We start from the raw sequence: 20,974 nt of genomic DNA, 5'->3' as shown, positions 1-20,974 counted from the left end.
CCACATATTGGTATTACACACCACAGAGACTGCATGAGATGAATCGCAACATCGAGAACACTTGCTGGCGGGCCTGCGGGCAGATAGGCACCCTCACTCATGTTTTATGGGACTGCCCTCTACTGTGCCCCTACTGGAAGGAAGTCCTGGATGAGATTGACTCAAACTTCAACATTGAACTGCCTCGCTTCCCTGCATACGTATTGTTGGGCTTACCCAATGGGCTAATGTATCCTCTGCGGTCTCGTAAAGGGAGGCAAATTGCGATAGCACTGGGCTCTGCCGTTCAAAATATACTTATTCACTGGTGCACCACCACACTCCCCTCCACAACAGGTTGGTTGCATAGATTATGGCATGTCCTGGGAATGGAAAAGTTGTCGCTTATGGTGGCGGGGGAGGAGGAGCAGTTTAATGACCTGTGGCAGCCGTTTCACTCACTACTTGTGAAGGAATTTACAGAACTTACATGCCCCCGATATCTCAGATTGTTGAGATTGACTTCACAAGCGGATTCAGATGACCAACGCGCCTAGGACTGTGGGCAGCTGGGAGGGAGGAGCGGCTTGGGGGGGTTGATGCGGGAGGGAGACCGTAGCACTGAACGGGAGAGGAGAGGGGGGGTTCGAGGAGTTGGGAAAGGGAGGGGGAGTTTGGGGGGGTTTGTTTATTTTTGAAGTTCTTTGTTGCAGCATACGCGCCAAGCATCACATTTGGATGGACGTTACGTTTGCAGAGCCCTTACGCGCTGGTGCGCTACTATATGGTTGTACCATAAGCACTGCTTCTTTGTGACAACTGTTCCTTTTTATTTGTGAATGTCTCAATAAAATGCTTTAAACCTAAAAAGAAGTTGGAAGGAGATAAGCCAGGGCGGGGGCGCAGTTAGTCAGCACCCACTCCACAGTTAGTTTGATCCCGGCACTGCAGTGTCTTCCCAGTAGGAACCCCTGTCCCCGGCCACAAGTGAATGCCCCATTGCTAACCAGGAAGCCTGATTCACTAGTAGAACAGAAAGCGTAAGAGGGTAGTATTAATGGGAAAAAACAAACACCTGACTTGCCCCCTGAAGCGAGCTCCCTTGTAGTTGTCCTAGCGGGAGTCCCTGTGCTAGAGGCGGCGGCCAGACAACCTTTCATATCACTTAAAAATAAGGTAGTCAGCTGGCTGAATAAGAACAGACCACTCCCTCCCCCCCGTCCCCCAAATCTCGAGTGAGATCTTGATGGTAAGAAGTTCCCTTGGGTAGGCAACACTACCAAAACGATGAGTGGTAATTGCGTGCTGGTGAATTTTAGGGATACCAGAACTGTCTCTCACATATGCGCATGGCCGAACCGTGAACCGGACACTACCATCCAGTCCCTCCCACAGTCCTTTTTTTATCCACCAGCTCAATCGGGTGAGAACCGGGGGGCGGATGATGGATGGGTAAGAGTGGAACTCAGAGGGGGGACTAGGGGGAATCTGGGCAGGACGGGCCTTATGTACGAGCCTGACACCCTCTGCAACTATAATCGCTATAGTTGCCTAGACATGGTAGATTGACTATATTCTAAGTATCTGGGGGCTGGTGATTGCATGGAAATGGAGGGTTGTAGTGGTATGCTTTCAAAGTCTAGTGGGGGGGGGGCAGTACGTTCTCAAGCGGAAAGGTCATAAGGTAGTTGTCTGGCAGAGAGCAATAATATGAGGCGATCGGTATGTTTATCCCTTGTTACTACCGACCAGCTTAGTTTGGGTAGTGACCCAAACCGTGTATCTATTGAGCAGGGCACGCAGGAACCGGTGAAATCCAACATAATGGGTCTCATAAATCCTAGGGGGGGAGCCGATAATAACACCAATTTAGGCTCCCTACTCATACTGTCTTGGAACTTGGCAGGGTTGGCCAATAAGATGGACTGTCCAGAGTGGGGATCGTTCATAGATTGGAACGATGTCTGTTTTTTCCTGGAAACCTGGGCTAGAGAGGAGAAAACACGTACTGACTATGCCTCTTTTTTCGTCCCGGCACGGTGGGGGGGAAAGGGATGCCCGTCGGGGGGCCTTGCAGTCTGGGTTGGTGTGCACCTGGGCTGCAAGGCGAAGCCCCTGAATACACTATCAGAGGATGTCCAGTGCGTTCTTCTGGAGTGGCCCAACGCATCTAGGCTCGCGCTGGTTAATGTGTATTCAAGACCCGCAAATATTTCTGGCGATTCAAGAACCATTGAGGAATTGTCCCTTACCTAAATAGTGGACGATATACTTGCGCAAAATAACTTTTGTCTTTAATTCTTTAACCTTTTTATCTCCCATGCGTTTCACCTCCTGTTCCTGTCGCTCATAATATTGGGCCATAGTTTTATTTTATTTATTTTATTTAAAGAGTTTTGTGTAGCGCGAACAAGACCCATGGGTATCAAAGCGCTTTACATAGCATGAGGTAGTACTGAGACAACATTTTGTAAGGAAGGGTTACAACATAATTTACGTGTGCAAACCTCAGGATATCGAGAACCAAAAAAAAAATACAGTGAACACAATATATACAGAGTATGAGATTAACTTCTTGAAATAAAACTATCTCTATAGTGCGATTTCCTGATTGCCGAAAGATTTTAAATGATCTTTCCGATGTGTTCTATATTCTTAATAATCTAATACCAGGATTAGTAAAGTACCAGTCTAGGCAGTCTTCCAAGATAATAGTGGATCTATAAATCGGGTTAACAACGTATGGTCCGTGACATGAGGTAGATTTGGTTGTTAGGATTTAAGTTCACTTGTCCTGTATCTTGTCATGTGATTTCCAACTTCTCCATCCCTGGATTATATCCTCGAGTAAGACCTACTCCGCGTTTGTGATTCTTTTCACTTCTTATGAGTAAGTGTCTTGGTCTTAACTCTGTCACTGGGATAAAGAAGATCGATCTAGAGCAATGGGAGGAATTTGCTCATTAGATGTATTTTCGTTTCCCTTTTAGATGTTGCTGGGCAAGATATCTTGGAGTGTTGCATTGAAGCGCTTTGTGGGTGATACATGCCATTTTTAGCTGAATTCTGGCTTCATACGGTAGCCAGTTTAATGCTTTTAGGTGTGGAGAGATATGGTCAAACTTCCTTGACTCGGTGATAAGTCTTGCCGCTGCGTTGAAGCAGGCTTTTAGAGGTGTCGTGGAGATTTGTGATAAGCCTGCTGACGTAGTGCACCCATATTCAATCCTCAAAATGACCAATGATTGGACTGTCAGCTTAAGATCTGCTTTTGAAATGAAGGGTTTCACCTTTCTGAAGTAGTTCAGGTGAAAACTGGCACTTTTTGCCATTGCCTTGATATGTTCTTTCATATCCAGGTTCTCATCAAGTGTTATTCCTAGTGATTTAGCTGAGTCGACTAAGGTAGGGGTGCAGTTAAGCGCCGTGATCATTCTAGCCCATTCCTTAACTTCTGTGTGCTTCTTTGCGAGAGATATTAGAAGGAATTCTGTATTTTGAGCGTTTAGTTTTAGATGATTGATTGTTAACCATTGTAATGTCATTTCTAAGGCCTCATTCATTAACCTGATGTCTTCCAACGACGAGATCTTGAGGTATATCTGTGTGTCGTCTGCGTACATGTGAAAGGACATTTTGGAGTTTCGAAGAATTTCTGTGAGCAGTTCGATATATAAATTGAACAGTGATGGAGATAATGTGGATCCTTGAGGTACTCCAATCGTGTTAGGACATGAAGTTGAAAGAGATAGATTGACTAAAAATCTTTGTGTTCTATCCTAAAGGAAGGATTCAAACCATTTCAGCACCGTACCTGATATTCCCATCCTGTCCTGGAGCCTGTTCAGTAAATTTACATGATTCACCGTGTCGAATGCAGCTGATAGGTCTAGGAGGATGAGTAGACATGATCTTTTTTGGTCTAAGGCTTGTAAAGCATCATCGACTATATGTAGAATCGCCGTTTCAGTGCTGTGTCCTGTTCTAAAGCCCGACTGGCATTCATCCAATAAAGAGAAATTGTCTATGTGTTGGCTGAGTTTATTTTGCACACATTTCTCTATTAGTTTGGCGAGTACCGGAATGTTAGTTACTGGGCGAAAGTTATTCGGATCTGCCGGGTCCGCCGTCGGTTTTTTGATAATGGGGACTACTTGACCGGTTTTTAGGCACCCTGGGAGTATCCCTTGTGAAAGAGGCGTTAATAATTTTTGTCCATAAGGGAATCACGGCTTGACTGATTTCTTTCATGCATTTCGACGGGAGTGGATCACTATAGTGGTTATTAGGTCTGATTTCTCGTAGCGTTTTGGCAATGTTGTTCTGGTCTAATAACTTCAAAAAATCCCAATGGGCCTTGTTTTTTGTCCCACTCTCCTTAATTAAGGCGTTGGCAGCGCTCGTTGTAGGTTTTTGGATTTCTAGGTTATCCGCTGCACTCTTGAGCTCACTTTCCAACGTGTTTGCTTTGTCTGTGAGAAAGGAAGAGAATACTTCGCAATTTAGTTGTGTTTTTGTGACTTCTTGAGTCGTTTTGGCTGCCTTGTTGGATTGTTGTTTTAATATTTCGAATAATTTACAAGGTCTGTTTTTGGCGGAATCCAATTCTGATCTGATAAATTCCTTTTTGGAGTTGAGGATCTTTTTGTTATACTCTTTCCTGGTTTCTTTCAGAGATTTTAATACGGGAGAAGAAGGGTGTTGTCTCCATTTTCTTTCCGCATTCTCAGTTTACGCCTTTCCTCATTTAGGGGCCGTACGGAGCATTTTTCCCATACGAATCGTATCCTCGAACATCCCCGTACGTACGATGTAGTACGATGCGTACCCAAAGCAGTTCTCAGACCGAATCGTACCAAAGCCCGTACGACTCAATAATCAGTAAGAATCGCATTCGGAACGTGCAGTACGCGATGTCCGTACGGATCGAAGTATCAGTTTCCGACCCAGCAAGTACGATTCGTCCAGTCAACACTCCGTACGACTCATTTTTTTACGAGAGCTCAAAACGTCTGGAAAAGCAGAATTCTACTCGAAATGCGTGCAAAACGGACCCCCGGTATGGTTCGTACACCCGATGATCGTAGGGGTACGGTTGGTACACCCACGATCATGGGGTCCGGTTCGTACACCCCATGATCGTAGGTGTACGAACCGTACCCCTACGATCATCGGGTGTACGAACCGTACCCCATGATCGTAGGTGTACGAACCATACCCCTACGATCATTGGGTGTACGAACCATACCCCTACGATCATGGGGTGTACAAACCGTACCCTAGGTGATTGTGTGGCTCTCCGTATGAATTGCTCATACGCGATGTTTACCGTTCAAATCGGGTACTCATTCCCCGGTCCGGATCGTACTTGTCGGGTCATACGGCATGTTTACGATTCGTATGGTTCACTTCCAGGGTCCTTATCGTACGGATTTCCCCTTGCTTTTCGTACGGTTCGCAACGATTCGGACGTATTTCTTTACTACGGATCGTACTACGCGATTCGAACAGATTTGTACGATTCGGACGGAAACGGCTACGAATTCGAATCGTCGTACGGATTTGTTTCCCGAATCGGAATCGACCCCATAGTGTCTCATTGAACCAAGGATTTTTAATCTTCTCTGTAACTCTTTTCTGTTTAAGAGGCATTGTGGAGTTAACTATATCCGTTATAGAAGTATAGTAGTGGGCCGTTAGATCATTTACGTTCTGTCAATCAATCAATCAGTGACACTTATAAAGCGCGCTACATACCCGTGGGGTCTCAAGGCGCTGGGGGGGGGGGAGCCGCTACTGCTCGAACAGCCAGGTCTTCAGCTTCTTCCTGAAGGAGAGGTGGTCTTGGGTCAGGCGCAGGTCGGTCGGGAGGGAGTTCCAGGTCTTGGCGGCCAGGTGGGAGAAGGACCTTCCTCCTGTAGTCGCTCTTCGGATGCGGGGGACGGCGGCGAGGGCGTGGTTGGCTGATCGGAGGTGGCGGTTGGGAGCGTAGAAGTTGACTCGGCTGTTGAGGTAGCTCGGGCCTTGGTCGTGTAGGGCTTTGTGTGCGTGGGTGAGGAGGCGGAAGGTGATTCTTTTGTTGACGGGGAGCCAGTGAAGGTCTCGCAGATGTCCGGAGATGTGGCTGGTTCGTGGGATGTCGAGGATGAGTCTGGCTGAGGCGTTCTGGATCCGCTGGAGTCTCTTCTGGAGCTTGGCGGTGGTCCCGGCGTAGAGGGCGTTGCCGTAGTCCAGTCGGCTGGTGACGAGGGCCTGGGTGACGGTCTTCCTGGTCTCGGTGGGGATCCACCAGAAGATCTTCCGTAGCATGCGTAGGATGTTGAAGCATGCCGAGGAGACGTTGTTGACTTGCCTGGTCATGGAGAGGGAGGAGTCCAGGATGAAGCCCAGGTTGCGTGCATGGTCTGTCGGTTTGGGTGCGGTGCCCAGGGCGGGAGGCCACCAGGAGTCGTCCCAGGCGGAGGGAGAGGAGCCCAGGATGAGGACCTCCGTCTTGTCCGAGTTCAGTTTCAGGCGGCTGGTCGTCATCCACTCGGCTACCTCTTTCATCCCTTCGTGCAGGTTGGCTCTGGCGGCGGCGGGGTCGTTGGTCAGGGAGAGGATCAGCTGGGTGTCGTCGGCGTAGGAGATTATGCTGAGGTTGTGTTTGCGTACGATGGCCGCGAGGGGGCTCATGTAGACGTTGAAGAGGGTGGGGCTCAGAGATGATCCTTGGGGGACGCCGCAGATGACTTCGGTGGCCTCTGACTTGCACGGTGGTAGGCGGACTCTCTGTGTTCTCCCGTCGAGGAAGGAGGTGATCCACTCCAGCGCCTTGTCCTGGATTCCGACGTTGCTGAGGCGCCGTACTAGGGTGCGGTGGCAGACCGTGTCGAATGCCGCGGAGAGGTCTAGGAGGATGAGGGCCGCTGTTTCTCCATTGTCCATCAGGGCTCGGATGTCGTCGGTGGCGGCGATGAGGGCGGTCTCGGTGCTGTGGTTGGCTCGGAAGCCGGACTGTGAGGGGTCGAGGGATCCGTTCGTCTCGAGGAAAGCGGCCATCTGCTTGTTGACGGTCTTCTCGATGACTTTGGCTGGAAACGGGAGGAGCGAGATGGGGCGGTAATTCTTGAGGTCGGTGGGGTCCGCTGTTGGTTTCTTGAGTAGGGCGCTGAGTTCGGCGTGTTTCCAGCTCTCGGGGAAGATGGTGGTGTCGAGGGATGTGTTGATGATGTCTCGCAGGTGGGGTGCGATGACAGCGTCGGCTTTGTTGAAGACGTGGTGAGGGCAGGGGTCGGTCGGTGATCCGGAGTGGATGGAGTTCATCGTGCGGATGGTGTCTTCGGTGCTGATCGGGGTCCAGGCGTGGAGGGTGGTGGTGGGGGGTGGTTGTTCGGTCATGGTGTGCGTTGGTTGGTTGTTGAAGCTGTTGTGTATGTCCGCGATCTTGTTGTGGAAGTATGAAGCCAGGGAGTTGCAGAGGTCTTGCGATGGGGTGATGTCGTTGTTTCCTGCGCTGGGGTTGGAAAGCTCTTTGACGATGTTGAAGAGTTCCTTGCAGTTGTGTGCGTTGTTGTCCAACCGGTCCTTGAATGCTGTTTTCTTGGCGGCGCGGATCAGCTGGTGGTGTTTCCGGGTGGCAAGTTTGAAGGAGGTCCTGTTGTCCGGTGTCGGTTCCCTTCTCCAGACTTTCTCGAGGGCTCGGCAGTTCTTCTTGGAGCTCTTGAGTTCGTCGGTGAACCATGGGGCTTTCTTGCTGCCGGGTCTGCTGGGCGGGGTCCTCAGTGGGGCGAGTTCGTCCGCGCAGTTGCTGATCCACTTCGTGAGGTTGTCGGCGGCCTGGCTGGGGTTCGCTGAGCTGGCAGGAGGGTGCTGGCTCAGGGAGGTGGCGAGCTGGTCTGCTGTGATCTTGTTCCAGCTTCTGCGGGCGGTCTGTTGCTGGTGGTGGTGGGTCGTTGTTTTCTTGAAGGTGAAGTGGACGCAGCTGTGGTCCGTCCATTGAAGCTCTGTGGTGTGGCTGAAGTTGATGTCCTTGCTGGATGAGAAGACAGCGTCGAGTGTGTGTCCGGCGAGGTGGGTGGGGGTGGACACCAGTTGCTTGAGTCCCAGGTTGGTGAGGTTGTCGAGCAGGGTGCTGGTGTTGCGGTCGTTGTTGTTCTCCAGATGGAAGTTGAGGTCTCCCAGGAGGATGTAGTCAGCGGAGGGGAGGGCATGTGGGCTGACGAAGTCGGCGATGTCCTCGCTGAATTGTGTGCGTGGTCCAGGGGGTCGGTAGATCAGGGTGCCTCTGAGGGTGGTGTTCGGGTTGGTGTGGATCTGGAAATGCAGGTGTTCGGCGGTGGTCAGGGAGTTGTCGGTGCTGGTCGTGAGACGGATGGTGCTCCTGTGGATGATGGCGATGCCTCCTCCCATCTGGTTGGCGTTTCGGTCCCTCCGGACGATCTTGTAGCCCTCTGGGATGGCGATGGCGATGTCGGGAGCTGAAGAGGCGTTCATCCAGGTCTCCGTGAGGAAGGCAACGTCTGGAGCTGTGGTGTCGAGGAGGTTCCAGAGTTCGATGGCATGTCTGTGGATGGAGCGGGTGTTGAGCAGGATGCACTTGAGGTGGGTACTGCTGGTGTTCGGCTTGGTGGGTGCTGGTGCGAGGCAGGTCCGGATGCAGGTGAACTTGCAGGCGTGGCAGCTGAAGGGTCCGTGGGTACGTCGTGGAGAGGCTTGATGGCATTCTGGGAGTCGGCCGGTGTTGAGAGCGGTGAGGGTGGCGGCGGAGTACGTCAGGCGGGTCGGTCGGGGTCTTCGTGGGCCAGGGGTCCTGGCGCTGGTCGCGATCCGGTCGCGGACGGGCGTAGACGGGCTTACCTTTGGCGCGCCTTCGGCGCACAATCGGCGCGCCCGCTGCGCGTGACCGCTGCGCGTCCGCACGGTCGCCATTTAAGGCGAAGTGCGCGGGTGGGCGGAGCAGCTGGGAGGCGGGAGCGGGGAGGGAACAGAAGGGAAAAAGGGGCGGGGCCAATGTCGGTGGCGGGAAGCGAGAGCGGAGGGCGGCGAGGTAGGCGGCCAATCAGGAAGGAAACAGGACACGGCACAGGGGATACAAAGAAAGTAACAGGCACAAATTTAGGGCAAAACAAATAAAAACGGCAAAATACGCGAGCAGACGGCAGAAACAGACAAGCACAAATTACGGGCAAAACAAGGAAAAACAGCAAAATACGCGAGCAGACGGCAGAAACAGACAAGCACAAATTTAGGGCAAAACAAGGAAAAACAGCAAAATACGCGAGCAGACGGCAGAAACAGACAAGCACAAATTTAGGGCAAAACAACTGGGAAACCAGAGGGGAGCGACCACGGCGTCAGCGAGGCCGGCGGCGAGGCAGAAGCCAGGCAGAGGGGAACACACGCAGCAGCTGGTGGCCGTGCGGCGCGGGGGTGTCCCACAAGTGGGTTCTTTGGTGGGAGTAGGTCCTTTTCACAGCTTTCTACTAAATGTTCAATGTTCGAGTCTTTAGTGTCCCTCATTCACTTTTTAATTCTATTAGGTTTTGAGTGTTTGTTCTTTTTCCATGTGGGAATCATGAATGTTATGACATGGTGGTCTGACCAGTCGCATGGCTCTATTGTTAGACCTGAAATGTTCTCATTTTTTTAAATTATCCAGAACAACGTAGCTCCTTTCGAGTGGGTTGGCTGTGTACATGCTTGAGAAAGATTGAGCTCTGCTTGGAAATCTTTAAAAGCATTTATTTGTTTGTCATTGTTGTTGTTCCAGTGTAGATTAAAGTCCCCTGTGAATATATTGTTTGCGTTAGAGTTATGAACGGCATATTGTTATTGTGGGTGATAAAGTGCATGCAGGTTGCATATTTGGTTGTTGTCCGATCTTAAATTGAGACCTAGGTATTCGCACTCTTTGATTGGTCCCGAATGTATTTGGCCAATTTCTATATCCAAGCGATGTGCCACCTCCTTTCTTTTCTCGTCTATCCAATCTCACTATGTTGTATAGAGGGGGCACTAGTAGGTCCAGAGCTGGAGATGATGATTCTGTTAGCCGTGTTTCAGTGAGGATTGTCACGTCAGTTTCTTGGCTAATGATGAGGTCGGCTATGTCTGATGCATGTTTAGCTGCAGACCTGCAGTTGATCAGAAGGCATTTCAACGATTTTTCCATGCAGTTTGTGGTCAAAATTTGCAGTTCTGAGATTATCTGAACTTGTAAGTTATTAAGGTTGGGTTTCCTATCCTTCTTTCTAGACATTCTATTGACATTGATCTGGACTGTTCTGATTTCCTCTCCTCTACTGCGTTCTGATATCTCATAATCCCGGAGTAAGAATAAGGTTTCTTCTTCCGTTAATTCTTTAGGTTTCCTATCTGGTCGATTATGCCTGTTTGATAGTGGCATCGCCGTCTCATTACTTTTTCTTTGGGAGTGATGTAAAAGCTCTGTGATGCGCTCTATTTTTTTGTGGGTGTTTTCTGTACTTTCATGGAGTTTTTCTATCTCATGCAGAGAGCTTAGTATGTCATGCAACATGTTGTTTATTTTTGTTCGAAGATCTTCAAATTCTCTCATGGTATGAGGAGATGTGTTTGTTATGTTCCCTCGTTTGTTGCGTGATTTACCATTTGTTTTCCCTTTTATTAGATCTGTTCTTTTCATCAAGATTCTTGTCTTTTTGAGATTATTTTGGATGTCTGGTCCATTAATATTAGTCATGTTGGATGCTCTGTCTTGATTTTGTGTACTTACTATCCTGTTTGGGTGAGATAGCTTTCTTGCAGTACGAGATGTTCTTTGTGAAGTTTTTTGCGTTGGAGTAGAATGGGGTATAGCTGTGGTGAGGTTTTCTATTTCTGGGCTTACTTGAGTTTCAGAGAGGGGCCTAATCAACGGAGATGCTCCTTGAATGAGGCGGGATGTTGCATCTTCCTTCTGATCTTCTTTGTTGTTATTCAGATATAGCGTAGCAATTTCCGTTATCTCTGCTTCGATTCTGGGCGATGTGCTGCTTAATCGGCTTGTGTCTGTTACTTGCGTAGACTGTTGTGTATATTGCGATTCTCTGATTATTATATTATCTGTAGACGTAGTGTTCCTGGTGTCCGGGGTACCTTCTTGTTGATTTATGTGTTGTTCCGATCTTGTGTTCTCCGTGTGCCATTTTAAAGTAGGGAATATGTTGTCAAATTTTTCTAATTCGTTGTTAGAGGCTTGTATTAGCACTATACCGTTCTTGTATATAGTTATGCTGAGGTCAGCTCTGCATCTTGGAGCTGACTTGGTCATGATGTTTGTGCCATGTGGAATATTGGTAATGGATATTACGTTTAGTAAATTAGTAATGACATAGCGCCATTTAGCCGTTCTTCTTGTAATGAATATCATGTCATTCACTTTAGTGCCTCTAACTGTGATGGCATGGGGTCAGATATCAGCGTGTCTGGGTTTCTCCTCAGTATGCTTGAATTTTTTTGCTGCATTTTTGGAAACTTTGGTAGGATACCTTATGATGTGGGAGTTCATGCTTACTGTTTCTAAGCAGTTGTCCGTCATGCTAGTTGATTGGTCGAGTGTTTTATAAATATAATGTTGTATTATACTGACCGTGTTGAAAGATCCGGTAATCTTTTGACTAGGCCAGATTTTCGTTTTCTTTAGGAATACCTTCTGTTTAATCTGTGTAGTCAGATCGGAGATCGGAATTCTTACTTTTATCAGTATTTTAATACAATAAAATTCCAAATTTTTTCAGGAATATTCCAAGAGTAATACAATAAAATTCCAAATATTTTCAGGAATATTCCAAGAGTATTTTAAGATGGCCGCCTTTCTTTTTTTTTCCTCAGCTTTTGCTGTGTTCTGAGGTCAAAAGGGAAACTGGGGAAGACGTAGTCTAAGAACTTTCAATGGCCTTTAAGCGACTAGCTATTTCTGGTAACATATTAGCGACATGTATAAACAAACAAATGTTTACCCGAATCATCAGCCAATGACTGACCACTAAAATCATGGAATGTTTCCGGAAACCTTGAAAAGAAGTCAGAAATTGACTCATCCATTTTCTGTTTACAGGACGCTAACATAGTCCAATCTTTTTTCTTAGGGGGTATGAGAGTCTTTAACTTGGTCACAATAGCTTTAGGAAGATCTACACTAAGCAAGGTCTTAGTGCAGAAGCTAATGACTCCTTCCACCGCCTCATAGAAGGCAGCAGGATTTTTCCTGGGGTCGGGCAAAGCCTCTTTAAGAGCCTTCACGTCGGCTCTACTCCAAGGAGTGTAAACCGAATTATATATCAAATATCCCTTTGCATCATCCTAAGTTTTGTCAGCATTTGTTCCCGCTCCCTTTGGAGGAACATATAGGGGTGCAGCTTCACGCATAGGTTTCACAGTAAGTGTAGTACTACTGGGTGCAACCTCTTCCACCGGAGCATCTATGTCCTTTGCCTGAGTTTGAACTGCTTCTATACTTCTCTGTTTTCTAGCTAATTCCTGCTCCTTTCGTAAACGCAATGTTGCGTCTCCTATTTTAACCACTCATCTAATCATATCAGATAGGTTTGAAAAAGGAAAAGTCGCCTCTGTTAATCGTTTGTAATCAGTATTTATATCAGCTGGCTGTAGTTCCTGAGAAATTTCTCTATAATCAAATATTACCTCCCAAATAAATTTTTCTACAAAATAAAATTGCTCTGCACTGTTCCACTGTTGAACCATAGTTACAATGAGCTATGCCGCGTGAGATCGACAAACCTCCTCCCTAGCAGCAGTTTTTTAAATTTATCTTTTTCTGCTCTAGTCAAAGTAGAGCGAGTCTGTCGCCCATCTTGTTTATCTTTATCCTTTTCTTCTGAAGACAAATGCTCGGTGTCAGAAACCTCACCAGGGGCACTTGGAGTTGGAAATGTATACTGGGGTGGGGGGCGTTCTAATAGGATGCAGTTATCCTGAGGTTTATTAAGTATGGAATAAATAGGGCACCTAATAGGATACTGTCCATTTACCTCTAATCGATGTTCCCTATCTTCTTTTTCAATTTTTCCCTTCTTTTCTTTATTTTTTAAGTCTAGCGCTTTTTGATATATCGTTTTTCGTTGTTCTTTTTCTGCTATAGCTTCTGCTCTTTGCTCTCTCTCGTACTTCTTTTTCCCACATACGCACACAATCAAACATATCCTGTCTACTTTTTCTTTTAAATAAACACTGCTCCACATATTGAACCTTTTTAAAATCAAATCCACATATTGAACCTTTTTAAAATCAAATGACCCATTCACTGGCCATTGTAGATCAGAATCTTTATTTGTGTATTTGTTCCATAGTGGACCGTACATTGTGGAAGAAATACCATATTTGACATACATGTCTCTATTAGGTGTCCCCTCTGGGGGAGCTGGCTGACTTTTTTCTGAACTTTTTTTGTTACCACCAGAGCAGCAACACCACCTACGGAGTGTGCTGAGAACAGGCATGCTTTAACAATATGTGTAAAATATTACTACTCCAAACAAATATTACATAAGGAGAAACATCTCCATATTACCTGCCTTCAAACTTTTCATAGATTGAATAACAAATTCAAACAAAAAGCCCAGGCTTAACTAATCAAGAGTTCCGCTCTAACTACCTTACCAAACAGAAGACTCCAACTCCCACCTGCTGATCTCTGGTCGACCTAATGGTCACTTCAAAATTGTGCAAAAGACAACCCCAGTTGAGGCTGGCCACCACCTTGAGGGTCAAATCAGGAAAACCGGAAAAGTCACGTCGGCCTGCAAAGACAAAGGTCTCCTCATGCAGTGCTCTTCCTCCGCAAAATCCCAATCCTCCATCAAGACCACTCCTTTGGACGGCCGCGTCTCCACTGGGTCCCCACGAGTCGGGCCCCAACTGTGGAAATATACCTTTTTAGGGGTACACTGGTGCAGGGACACCCTTTTGTCAACAAAATAGAGATCTGCACTGGAGTTGAAAATAAATAACAAGTGAGTTCCACTTTGCAGGACCTGTAGGGAATGCAAACCTCATTTTGTCCTCCTAAAACTCTGTTGGATGCTTAATGTGATTGTAGTTGTACCCTACTTAACATAAACCAGTCAATCACTGCACCTAACTTCACAGGTATTTTATTTTTAAGTTTGAGAGCTTTATTGATTCAACAGGTTATAAAACAGCAAGGTGACATCAGTAGGAACAAAATGAGTGAGAAAAATATGAAAAAAATGAATGATAAACTACTGGTGACACTAAGAAAAAATCCAAGCATTTTCTAGTTTTTAAGGGGGAAAGGGGGGAGGGGTGAAGAGGGGAAATAAAAACCATGTTAATATCAATTATATATATATATACACAAACAATTGTTGGCAAGGAAAACAAATCAAATGCACAATAACCGAAAGAAGGAAGTATCATATATAACATGAATGAAAGAACCTAAACTGTGAAATCTAAGGAACGAAACTGCAGGCAGGAGTACAGATGTTCAAGGGGGCTTAAAATTGTCAGAGGAAAGTGGAGTATATCCTGTTCTAACAGATTGATCTAAATACAGGGTAAGGGGTAACCAGTAAAGCTCAACATTGCGAGAAGGTTCTATGGGAGTTACATAGGAGATTCCACCAACAACGAATGGAGAGATTTGTAAGGGACTTCCAATTGGAAGCAATGTGTTGAAGAGCATGGGCTAGCATGAGATCTAGAAGACCAAGTGAGTGTGAGGGGAGGTTCAAAGAGTCTGAAAGACTTCCTAGAAACACAAGGGAATTGGAGTAGGGAACAGAAAGTGTAAAAATGCATGAGATGCGAGACCAAACTTGTTTCCAAAAAGCTTGAACAGAAGGACAGAGAAAGAAAAGATGAAAAAGATCAGCCTCAGGTGTGTTGCATGTCCAGCAGTTAGAGGTGGAAGAAGAAAGAAAACGAGACAGAGAAAGAGGAGAAAGATAAAGTCTATGATAGAAGAAAAAGATGGACTGAGTGAGGGATGCAGCGCAAGAAGTCTTCAAAGTTTTAGTCCATATCTTATCCCAGAGAGAAATAGACCAAGAATAAGCCAGCTCCTTCTCCCAAGATAGCTCCACTTTAGACTTGGGGCGTTCAGGGTTAGGGGCGGAGAAGAAGCGATAGATAAGAGAGGCTTTAGGAAAAGTGGTAAGTATGGTAAGAAGAGGGGAAGAGGGGGGAGGTAATTCTGAAGATGGGAGAGAATAATAACGATCAAGGACAATTTCCATAAGAACATAATATTTCTGTGCAAATGAACGAGGGCAGTGAAACTGTGTCTGAAATTGAGGGAAAGAGCAAGGTGAGGAACCATCAAAGAGATGACGAACCCAAATAATACCTTTCGATCTCCAAGAAGACCAGGCAATAGGTCTAATGCGCAAAAGAATAAGTGAGTTATACCAGATGGGCAAAAGTAGAAAAGATTCACGAGAAACGGTCAACGGGGATAGCAAGGGTTTCAAGAGAGAAGAAGTATGTTTGAACAATGGAAGGACAATATAAGGGGATTTAGAAGTAAAGCGAAGTACATCTTGAAATGAAAAGGGTAATAATAAAGAACGTTCAACATGAAGCCAAAGGGGAGAAAAAGGGGATAGCTCTGATGATAGCCAACGAGAAGCCTGACGAAGAGAGAAGGATTTATGATAGAGGCAAAAATCTGGAAAATTAACTCCTCCATTTGATTTGGGAAGAGCCGATAAAGATATATAAGGTTTTTTCTGTTTCAAAAGAAATTTGGATAAGATAGAGTCAATGCGATGAAAGTAAAGGGCCGGGATATGGACAGGGAGCATAGAGAGTAAATAAATCAAAATAGGTGCAATCATCATCTTGACAGAATCAAGACGACCCCACCAGGAAAGGAAGAGAGGATTCCAGGAGGAAAACAGCTGTTCAATTCTAGAGATGACTGTGTTCATATTGAGTTTGATAGAGGATGAGGTAGAGTTAGAAAAAAGAACTCCAAGATATTTTATCTTATTACTATTCCAAGTGAAGCCTGTGGAGGTGAAGAAATATGGAAGACAATATTTAGTCAATGGAAGAATTTCCGTCTTGTCGGAATAAATTTTATATCCTGAGACAAGAGACAACTTCTCAAACTCAGCTAACAAAGAAGGGACAGAGGAAACTGGATCCGAGATAAATAAAAGAATATCATCAGCGTAAGCAGATAATTTGAGTTGATGTTCTCCATATGAAAAGCCAGAAATCGAGGAATTGTTACGAATAGAGGATAGAAAAGGCTCAAGAGCTAAGATAAAAAGAAGAGGGGAGAGGGGGCAACCTTGATGAACCCCACGTTGAAGCGTGAAAGATGAGGTTAGCTGACCACTTACAAGGACTGAAGCTTTGGGCTTGGAGTAAATTAAAGAAATAAACGAAATAAACTTGGGACCAAAACCATGCCATTTCAGGGAAGCAAGCAGGAAAGACCAATCAACTCTATCGAAGGCTTTTTCCGCATCTACAGAAATAGCCGCTAGGGGGATTGAAAGAGAAGAGGCTTTATTTAAAACATTGAGGAAAAGTCTAGAATTATCCGAGGTGAGACGACCACTTAACGAATACGCATTGTTCCTTCCCAAAGAGTTTATAGTCAACATTGACCAAGGAAATAGGATGATAATTTTTACAAAATTTAGGATCGCGGCCTTCTTTAGGAATGAGGCAGATAGTAGCATCTTGAAAAGAACCCTGAGCAAGGCCAGCGGAGCAAAACGACTGAAAAAGAGAGAAAAGTTTGGGCAAAAGAAGATCAGAAAAATGTAAATAAAATTCAACCAGAAATCCGTCAGGACCCGGAGTTTTGCCTTTGGTAAGGGAAGGCAATGCAGTGGAAAGCTCATGTAGGGTAAAATCCGTTTTGATGTCTGAGAAGTGAAGTTGGGACGTATCAGGTTTAGGCAAGTTATCAAAGTAGGATTGAAGAAGAGTAGGTGAAGGGGGGTTTTCGGGAGTATACAAAGATTTATAAAAAGATTGAAATTGGTCTAAGATATCTTTATCAGTATGCAGGAGAACACTGGAAGGGGAATAGATGGAGTCTATGAAAGTACGTTCTTTACTCGACTTGAGGTAGTTAGCAAGTAATTTGCCTGATTTGTTACGACCGCCATAGTAGCGAGCACTACTGCGAAGAAGAAAGGAAGAGGCCGAGTCAGTGGTGAGCTTGTTGAAGGCAATTTTGGCTTGAAGTTCAGAGGACATATGTTTGGGGGAGGAAGTATAAAACTGATGTTCCAAGGTTTTAATATGGGCCAAAGCAACTGCACGCTTTTGGAGAAACTGCTTTTTTTTTTAGAAACAAAGTCAATAATAAATCCACGGGCTGTAGCTTTGAAAGAATCCCGTAGGACATGGGGGGAGATATGAGGGTCAGAGTTGAGCTGAAAGAATTCAGTAGTAAAAGAGCGAAAAGAGGAGGAGAAATGAGGATCAGTTAGCATTGAGGAATTAAAACGCCAACAAGACGATTTAGGAAGAGGGGGAAGGAGGTCAAAGTCTGCAACAATAGGAGCATGGTCAGAGATTACAATAGGTTCAATAGAGGAAGACAAAAGATTCTGGGATAAAGAAGAGGAGAGAAAAATATAGTCCAGACGAGAAAAGGAAGCATGTGGGGGAGAAGAAAAATCTAAAATGTTTGGATGAGTGAGTCTCCAAGAATCTACAAGGTGAGCCTGTGTAATAGTATCCAAGAACTGTTTATGGGGCTTATGTGGGATGAAGCGGACAGAGGACTTACGATCTAAGAAGGGATCAACTATCTGATTACAATCGCCACCTAAAAGGAAACAATCATCTTTATGTTGAATGCATTTGGAAGTGATCGATGGCCAAAAGGAAGAGTCAAAATTCGTGGGACCATAGACATTAAACACAGTAATTGGAATTGCATTAATAAGTAGTTTAGCTAAGACCCAACGACCTTCATCATCTCGTTCCTCTAGCACAATCTTGCATTTGAGACGTTTGTGAATCAAAATAGCAACTCCATTCTTTTTATGAGGGACCGGAGAAAATAACACAGTACCAACCCACTGTCTTTTCAACTTTAATGATTCAATTTCTGATAGGTGGGTTTCTTGGATAAGAGCAATATCAGGATTATAAGAGGAAAGGTGGGATAGTACTTTCTGCCGCTTGATAGGATTATTAAAACCTTTCACATTCCATGAAACAACCTTAAATATTAAAACAGAGTAAACAATTCAAATTCGGAGAGTGCAAAGCATACTGTAACAGCGAAAAACCAAGTGTTAAAAGGCCGGAAGTAAGAAAGTATGATATAAAAAAAGAATAAGGGGAAAGGGGAAGAGAGGGGATAAAGGAAAGGAAGAAAAATGAGCAAGTGAAAGGGAAGAGAAAAAACAGAGAAGACCGCAGAAATCCATAAGGATGACTGCAAAAACATACCTGAAGGGGGAATACAAATAGGGAGACGGGGAAGTGGTGATGCGTAACAAGACGGATCAGACCAGGAGTAGAGGCATGACCGCACCGAGACCTCACAGAACCACACAGGGATGACAAAGGATTAGGGGAATAATCAGTACAGTACAATTCTGTAATGGAAAAAAAAACAATTAATGAGAGGATCATGTATAACAAAGATAATATAGAATATAGGATACAAACAATATAGAATACAAGCAATGCGGAATACAAATCAGAGATAAGCACTTCAACATACTAAAGGAAGATGAATGGAGATATAAACAACAGGAACCACAAAAACAGTAAGTACATAAATACAAGGAACAAAAGAACATCTAAAGACTAGAGTCAAGAAGGTAGCAAAACAGGTCAGCCACTATTTGAAGGGGAGGATTCCATTCCATCACTGTTCTGCAGAAGGATGAAGTTTCGAAGTTTAGCAGGATCTTGAAAGGACCAAGTCTTATTTTGATGAGTCACTCTGAAGGTGCAAGGATGAAACAAGCCATAACGTGCTGCAAGGGAGCGCAGAGAAGGGCGAAGGGCAAGAAATTCCTTTCGTCTAGAGGCAGTAGTACTAGAAACATCTTGGGTTAGGAATACACGTTGACCTAGCCAGGATACTTGTCGTTTGGCTCTAGCCGCAGAAAGAATGGAAAGAAGATCCGTGAATTTCAAAACAAGAATGATGACACCACGAGGTTTTGTAGATGCAGTTGTATGTGAACCGAGTCTGTGGGCCCTTTGGATGCTGATGGCCGTAGAAGGTGGCATGTCCAAAAGTTTTGGAAGAAAAGAGATGAAAAAAGTGACTGGGTCGTCTAGCTCAAGTGATTCTGGCAGACCATAAATACGTAGGTTATTCCTCCTGTTGCGATTTTCCAAATGTATAATCAGCACTCCGTCCAGTGAGAATTAGTCAAGTTGAGCCAACATAAGCAGGAACAGAGCAAAGGACCATACAAAAAGGTACTTGACTCTAATTATGGGCCTTAAAAATTCCAGTGAAAGACAAACTGCATTGTAGAACGTTACAGTGTAGAGGGACCAGCATTACGTAGCAAATATCAGAAGGCGTAAAATGGCGGAAACGCAGTCCGCTAGGGGCTGAAGAAATCGCGGAAACCACAGGTTCCTGATATTCAGAAATGCTGGAGGCCTCTACACAAAGGAATGGAGATCCAGAATATGAAGAAACGTTGAAAACCACAGGAGCTCTGATTGAGACGAGGTTGAGGCGTCATACAGTAAGATATGGTGTAAAGACTTTGCAATAGCTCCCATGTAGCATGCCGAAGTGTTGAAAGGAGGTCACTACATACACTGATAAGCAGGCACACTGTAGGAGCTTGGGAGAGTCAACTGTAACAGCATTGTTAGGCATGTAGGAGAAGGTTCACCATGAAGAATGTTCCATTTAGCAGTGAACAAAGAGGCAAGCGTTATTCACACCATTTATCCAACAGTCATTATATAAGAGATGCAGAGAATGCGATGTTAAATCCGTGAGGGAAAGCCGCGGCTCTGAAATCAGCCGCAGCGTATCCAAAATGGCGGCCCTCTGGCGAGCAACAATCGCATCGCGAGTGAATAATAAAAATGGCACATTAGAAGCAGCAGAAATCACTTAGACGCTTACCGCAGTGTCCGCAGTATAAATCCAGTAAACCGCGAAGAGACCAACTCTCAACACATGAGGAACCTGCGAGGTCCATTTGTGCTGCGGCGAACGTAAAATGGTGGTTCTTCAATATGCGACAGTTGCGTCGCGAGTTAATGTGAAAAACGGCTCCTTAAAGGCTGTATGAAATGACCCAGGTGCTCACCGCCGGTTCCAGTTCTGAAATTTGCCAAGCCGCAATGAAAACAGTTCCCTTCACATCGGGAAAACTGCTCGGAGGTTCTTTGATGCGGCGGAGCTCCGCAACTAGCCAGCGATCTTTCGCTGCATCCAAGCCACACCTTCACAGGTATTTCTGAATTGCTGTCATTGAAAACAATCAGCAACCTATGTTAGTAGCCAAGTGAACCAATCAGTTTGTGACCCGTAAATGAAATACTTCAATGGGCTAACTAATGCAAATGACCAGAGTAATAGACTTCGCTTAAACTCTTGTGTTAATAAAATAACCCTTATGCACTAAACTCAAGCTAATTTATGTTCTTATACTCAATAGCACTTTCCTATAACTAACCAAAATAGTTAATATGACAGATATTCGTTCGTCTTAAAATCAAATGTTTTCTATGGAATTCTATTATTTATCCTTCTGTACATGCATGTATTATTTGCCTACCACGGTAAGACCTCCATGTTGCCAAACCCAGTCTTTCTCTTCCTATTCCTAATATACTACACTTACGCTCCAAAATCCTACCTTAAATCTAGTACTAGCTATCCGTCATGTTGCATTTATAAACTCCTACTTTTAAAAATATGATTTCCACTCATGTTTTTTATTTTTTATAACCAACTTTTAATGTTTTTTCAGCACAAAATAAAACCTCACATTTATTATCCATTAGTACCATTGTAGACATGTAGCAATGATAGAACCCA

Source organism: Lissotriton vulgaris, unplaced genomic scaffold, assembly GCF_964263255.1.
Source record: "Lissotriton vulgaris unplaced genomic scaffold, aLisVul1.2 SCAFFOLD_3884, whole genome shotgun sequence".
Lineage (NCBI taxonomy): Eukaryota > Metazoa > Chordata > Amphibia > Caudata > Salamandridae > Lissotriton > Lissotriton vulgaris.
The sequence above is the reverse complement of the archived record's forward strand: the minus strand, read 5'-3'. Positions refer to the sequence as shown.